Below are 7,500 nucleotides of genomic sequence, written 5' to 3' on the forward strand. Positions count from 1 at the left end.
TTTTCTTTCTTTTGTTTATTTACCGTTTTACCAATATATATATATATATATATATATATATATATATTTATATATTATATATATGCATATATATATGGCGGGCTTCTTTCAGTTTCCCTCTACCAAATCTACTCACAAGAATATTCGTGATTAAAACGCCGACGCGTTTTAACCAGGACGCGAAACCGCATCGCGGACACCGCAATAATTATAATAACATATTCTAACTAAACAGAACTGCATAATGAACTTCTTTGAATAAGAATTTCGCCAGACAGTCTCTAAGAGTTGGCAGACTGGTTGTGGTGGCCTATATCTGCATGAACCGTACAGGAAAATTTTTTAAATAAACAAATATATTATGATGTTTAGTGAGATGAAATTGACGCTCTCGTCTTGGCATTTCTTTCTCTAATAAAAGAAAACATCGCAGAAAAGTCTGTCATTTTTTAATCAAGCGACCATCTTTTGCGTTGTTGTTCTACTGTCAATCCTTAAACAGTTGACTTCGGATGGTTTAACATACTAACCGATTTACTGGCGCCGGTTCCAATTATTGGAATATTTTATCAAATCACTAGCAGTATCACCCGGCGTTGCTCGGGTTTGTTTCGACCCTTTAGAATTGGAATTTTTGAAAAGTAAAAATTTCACATTATGTAGCTTGTTATTCTCTTTAAGTGAACATTTGGTTGAAATACACCGAAAAATGGCGACACAGCAGTCAAAAAATCGTAAAAAATAGGGATTTTCATAGAAAAAAGCACCTTTTTGATGTAAATCATTTTTGGTCTTCTATCATATTCTAAATTTTGGTCAACTTGCGCCGCAGGGTCTCGGAGGAGATAGTGTTAGTTGAAGGCTACCAAACCTGCCATACACACAGACAACTTCAGCCTTAGCGATTTAATCTAATCCATAATATTTTCTTCTGTTGTGGCCAATAATTCACAGCTGACTTAGAGATGATTTTATCCCATTGCGTAGCACCTTGAGCAAGTACCGTCTGCCATAACCTCGGGTCCACCAATATCTTGTGCGTGAACTTTAAAATTTAGCAAATGAAACTGTGCAGAAGTCTTTTAAAGTGGTTGTTTCTGATGCCGAGTGGTAGAAGACTTCATCTTTAAACGACTGCAACAGTGATATTTCATCTTGGCAATTATCTGACAGTCTTCTTGAGGGCGCAACCCCTTCCGTACCACTTTTCTATTCGACTCGTCCCTTTGTTTTTGATGCCCCCTCATCTAATCTAAAAGGCAACAGTTTCTTCTTTTGACGTTGTCTCATAGTTTTGGGATTCCCACATTCTTCTTGTAAAGCATCGGTTTATATTTGTCCAAACCTGGTTACTTTTTTGTTAGGATTTGAACCCAAAACACTGCCGAGACAACAATGAAAACGTACATCAATAATATTGAACTGCATTTTCCCATGATGCACCTCTACAACAACATGGACTGAGGCCATTAACGAACACCCGTTTCTGTTGTCATTTAGCCCCTGGTAAAACCTCAACTTAGTCGACATATCCAGCTGCTAACATTTCCGTCTCTTCATCACTATTTGTAACTAAATCATAAATGTCCTTCAAAAGTATTTTGTCTGTATTTAAGACGTTCAGTTGTGATTTACTTGCTGTTTCTAGCAGTGCGAGCGACCACATAGAGGCACGCTTACTTTGACCTATATTTCACCGTTGGTATTTAGGGAAAGGTGAACTGTACCTCCCTCATTGTACCTCGTTTACAAAGATGTCACTGTACCTCCTCATGGTACCTCTGTACAGTTATATGGTCTGAGCCATCAACGGACAAATGGCTTTGTCAGTAATACAGTTCAGTGTCGCTGGCGGAATTCGAACTCTGGGTCCTTAAATCGTTGCTTATAATGTCTACCAGCTGCAATACATAAAGGGAAAATAATTTACCGAAATATCTAACTAATTACTTTCTCTAATTTACTGGCTGCTAATTATTTTAATAAACAGTGCAATAATTGTGGCTGCCTGTAACCCACATGGCCTCGTTTTTTTTTTTCATTATTTTCAGAATAATTGCTGTCAAGTGTTTGTCCCACCCATTTTGGCGAACAATAAAACTGGGATGGAGTTTATTTAGTAGAACCATAAGTACATTTGGTATCGGGGATTTTCGTTGTTGTTGATGTTGTTGTAAAGCCTGAAAGTCTTTTAGGTTGGCCCCTTATTCAAGGGAACCATCACGGTATGTAGGTAACAAAAGAAACAAAAACTAGATATCTTTATATATAAAAGTCAAGTTGTGTGTCTGTCTCCTACAATTTAGATTCCTAACTACTCCCACATTTTGCGGTGCAGTTTAACCAAAACCGGGTATCTTATAGTCGTGATTCATATCGAGCCCTTCTGGGTATTAGCGCGCGTCTACGATGAGTCTACGATTTTAAAAAATAATTTCCATCCTTTTTTTTTTTTCCATTTTAATAATGCCTTTTTTTTCGCTATTATATAAGGGAAGTAACTCTCTAAAAATGTCTACGATGAGTCAACGATTTAAAAAATAATTTACCATCATTTTTTTCCATTTTAATGCATTTTTTCGCTATTATATAAGGGAAGTAACTCTCTAAAAATGTCTACGATGAGTCAACGATTTAAAAAATAATTTACCATCATTTTTTCCCATTTTAATGCATTTTTTCGCTATTATATAAGGGAAGTAACTCTCTAAAAATGTCTACGATGAGTCAACGATTTAAAAAAAAAAATTTGCCATCATTTTTTTCCATTTTTAATGCATTTTTTTGCTATTTTTTGGCTATAACTCTCTAAAAATGCTTATATAGTTATTTCCCTTACAAACCCGAGCAACGCCGGGCGATTCTGCTAGTGATTTATAAAGCCAGTACTGCTCCGACCACCAGACGTCCAATGGCTTATCGTACGTAGTTCGTAGTTGGTGAAGTAGTTATCTCCCTCTTTTAAGCGTATCTTTTGAACAAGATGCTCTCTTTTCAGTCAGGTATAACGGGATCCCGTTAACTGCGAATGATTAAAGATGTATATATATTTCTTAACTACCCACAAGGGGCTAAACACAGAGGGGACAAACAAGGACAGACAAACGGATTAAGTCGATTACATCGACCCCAGTGCGTAACTGGTACTTAATTTAACGACCCCGAAAGGATGTAATCGACTCATCCCGCTCCCCTGGCAAAATTTGAAGCTGCTATTATTATTATTGAGTGAGCGAGCAGAGCATGCCATCAAAGTGACACTGGGGTAAAATATACGAAGCCCAGTATACCCATCATGACTACCCGTCTGATAAGGGTACACCAGGCACATGCATCACAACCATATGTGCGCGACATGGTGATCTCATATCAAGGTAAACAGCACATGACCTTGCAGGTGGAGCCCAATTATTATTATTATTATTATTATTATTATTATATTATTATTATTATTATTATATCATTACTAAGGCGGCGAGCTGGCAGAAACGTTAGCACGCCGGGCGAAATGCTTAGCCGTATTTCGTCTGCCGCTACGTTCTGAGTTCAAATTCCGCCGAGGTCGACTTTGCCTTTCATCCTTTCGGGGTCGATTAAATAAGTACCAGTTACGCACTTAATCCGACTTAATCCGTTTGTGTGTCCTTGTTTGTCCTCTCTATGTTTAGCCCCTTGTGGGTAGTAAAGAAATAGGTATTTCGTCCGTCTTTATGTTCTGAGTTCAAATTCCACCGAGGTCGACTTTGCTTTTCATCCTTTCGGGGTCAATGAAATAAGTACTAGTCGAACACTGGGGTCCGTGTAATCAACTTACCCACCCCCCTTGTACATTGCTGGCCTTGTACCAAAACTTGAAATCAATATTATTATTCGGTGTCCTGGTAGAAATATTAGAGAACCAGGAAAAGGTGCCTTGTGGTAGTTGTTTGAAATCCGAATTCAAAGCCCACTGAGATAAAGTTTGCCGCTCATCCCTTGTCCCCGGGAGGGGCGGGGTATAAAATACTTTGCGGTATTTCTTCGGGCTCCTTACATTCTGAATTCAAATCGTGCGGAGGCGAACTTTGCCTTTCGTCATGTCGAGATCGATAAAATAAAGGACCAGTCAAGTCCCCTAAAAAATGCTGGCCTTCTGCCTTACTTTGAAACTACTACTTGGAAATATTGTATGACGAATTCGCTATATTCCAGCTTTGTCTTCGTAAAGTGTCCACGCGTTTCCAGAAACCAATGAAGCGAGGAAACAATTCTCATTTCTCCAATCTTTGCAAAAAAAGGAGAAAAAAAGTGAAATGAAGCCACAATGGAAACGGCGAGGGTGATGGGGTAGAAATACTTTTGGATCAGTTGATAGTAAAATAGATTATGAATCGAAGGATCGAGCGTTCATATTCCAGCATGAAGATTTAGCTGCAATGGTAGGTTGTTTGAAACATTTCCAAGAGGAATTGGTAACCTAACCTGGCTCTAGCTGGCTGTTTTTAAAACCTCTTTCTACCATAGATTACCAGTGTAACACCAGGGGTAGGGGATCGAATTCTATACAGCCACCAGTGCTTTTGTTCTAAATTAGAAGTAAATAAAATGTTAGTCAATTGTTATCTTCTAAACAAGGCACTGTATCGTCCCTGATCCACTTCTGACGTGACCTCATATCATCTAAGAACACATATAACCACTCAACGAGTATGAATTTAATTGCTCGTTGCGTGCAAGGTTCAAATCACTCTCGTTGTTAGTTGACTTGAAAAGCAACAAATGAGAGAGTAGGTGGGCAAAAATATAAAAGTTAGGAAACGCTACGTAGATCCTGTTTGCTTCAAATGCGTCTTAATTAATGAGAAGAATGTCTAAAATCATTTATCTCTTAAGCAAAAAGATTGCTGACAATTAGTAAAACGAATTTTCATTCATCGTTGACTGCATTTATATTATACAGAACTCACTGAAGTCGCTTTCATCACGGTTGAGTGACTTGTTCCAATGGCTGCGTGTGTGTGTTTGTGTGTGTTTGTGTGTGTTTGTGTGTGTGTTTGTTGGGCGTTACGCAAGTTTTCTTAACTAGGTGCTCGCTTCTGTCCTTAATCTTTATGAATCTGAATGAGGCCAAATTACTTAAGTGTTGATATTCGAAACCCATCGAAACCAAGACTGGTTGTGTTTGCTGTGCACTGCTGCACCCCTCGACACAGCTACCACGATCCAGAAGAAATTGTTGACCTAATTATTAAATGAAAAACTTAACGAACGAGAATTAAACGAACTAAAGATTTCCTTAACACACTTGGGTTCTTTTTAACGCATTTCCCACCACCACCACCACCACTACTACCACTACCTCTACTAATACCACCACCACTACAACAACTACTACTACTACTACTACTACTACTACTACTACTACTACTGCTGCTGCTATTTTCTATTTTTATTGACATCAATATCTTCAAGGTAAACTGTGTCGCTATTGACCTCGGCACGTGGGAAGTTTTTCCTTTTGAGCTTTTGTTATTAACACAGCCTGCTCTTATTGTCATGGCTGTCGTTGTTTGACCAACAAATGACGACTCACCAATTTACTATGCTTATATCAAACGTAAAACCTTTTTCTTTTATTTATTAAAATATGTTTGTTAATGATAAAAGGAGTCGGACCAAATTTGCCAGCGAAACTAAATGCGATTCACCCAACTATATATATATATAGTCTGCTGAGATGATTTGAAAACACAACACCTAATAACCTAACGGTATATCTTTTCTACCCCTCTGATGAGATTTTGCCTAACATAATCATTTAATTATTGTGATTTAATCTTTAAACTAAAGTGAAACAGCTGTAGGAGAATGTGTTGGATTTTTGCAGATAATAAATCATATTAATGCTTCATCTCCATTTTCTAAGTTTCTTATATATATATATATATATATATATATATAGTGCCTAAAATCCAGGAGTCCACAAATAATAGGCACTCACACTTTAAATTATTATTATTATTATTATTATTATTATCATCATAGTCTTTTCATAGCTAAATTCCCAATTGGTTTCATACCAGATGTGAAGAAGCAAATCCAGCAATCATCAGAAATAACTTTCACCCATTTCTGATGATTGCCGGATTCGGCACTCCTCGTCTGGTATGAAACCAATTGGTACTTTGGTTATAATTAGACTACAAAATAGTATTTAAAAATAATATCACGGATTAACATCAAACACTCATTTGAAACTGCTAACGGACCTTACTAACTTTGCTGTTTATCGGATCATGGAACTGCGTAACGATTATCTATTTTACTCTGATCCTTCCTTCATTTTTGGCAAACCAGAATGTCCTAATATCCTCGACTGCGAGTATTTCTTCATTTTTATATTCCTCTGATTTCTCCTTCTTACTCAGCTTATGGAATCCTTACTCAATGTCATGAGCCACATTGCTTGGCCGGTCTAGAAACAGCCGTAAGAAACTCTATCTGTTTATATCCTCTGTCTAAATCGTCTTTTTTGAGTGATGTTGAAAACATAGAAATCTGAATACAACTTTTTTAAAATGTGTTGGGGAAGGAATATTCTTTTCTACTTTAGGCACAAGGCCCGGAAATTTGGGGGGAGGGGCCAGTCGATTAGATCGACCCCAGTACGCAACTGGTACTTAATTTATTGGACCTGAAAGGGTGAAGGGCAAAGTCGATCTCGGCGGAATTCGAACTCAGCTAAGTATTTCGCCCGTCGTGCTAACGATTCTGCCAGCTCGCCGCCTTCGGGGAAGGAATATTAACGGAATTATAAAGTTGGAAATGAGGGTCGAGGTTTCAAATCCACGTTTAAATGATTTAGGCAACTTTCTAGGACAGAGGTGTAGATTATAGGATTGATTTGCGGTGGACTGCCACTTGTACTGGACTCTTGTGGTGGACAGGTGTGTAGGCTAAGGTTTGTTATATAGGACAAGAACTGGTAGACAATGTTTGTTGACCAGAAAGTCTTATATAGGACTTATTGTGAAAGTGGGTCTAGACTGAGGTACTGAATTACGACTCGTATGGGACTAGGACTATTTGTGTGGCGGTGACAAACAACCAGACAACCTAGAAAGACAGAATGAGCAGAGTGAAGTCAGACACCATGAAACAACCAACACAATTTTGCCAGAACATTTTAGTTTAAGCAAAACAAAACAATAAAAGTATGTTCTGGATGAATGTCACTAAGTTACTAAATAATACGCGTTGTGTGGCGGCGGTGGTTGTAAACTAGATTCACTGTGCTATCAAGGAGTGACTAGTGTTAAGGTTATAATGCGGTACATATAGATGGCATCATAATCGTTGAGAGCCGAGTTAAATGTTTTACATAATTAAGTTTCTTCACGAGTTCAAATCCCAGAAGAGACGACGTTTGCCTTTCAACACTCCACAAATGATACTCTAACAGTAATACTCAGTTGTAGAGCCCATCGATCTTAGTATTGGACTACAAGTAAAGGCATGAAC

The sequence above is a fragment of the Octopus sinensis genome, linkage group LG19 (genome assembly GCF_006345805.1).
Source record: "Octopus sinensis linkage group LG19, ASM634580v1, whole genome shotgun sequence".
NCBI lineage: Eukaryota > Metazoa > Mollusca > Cephalopoda > Octopoda > Octopodidae > Octopus > Octopus sinensis.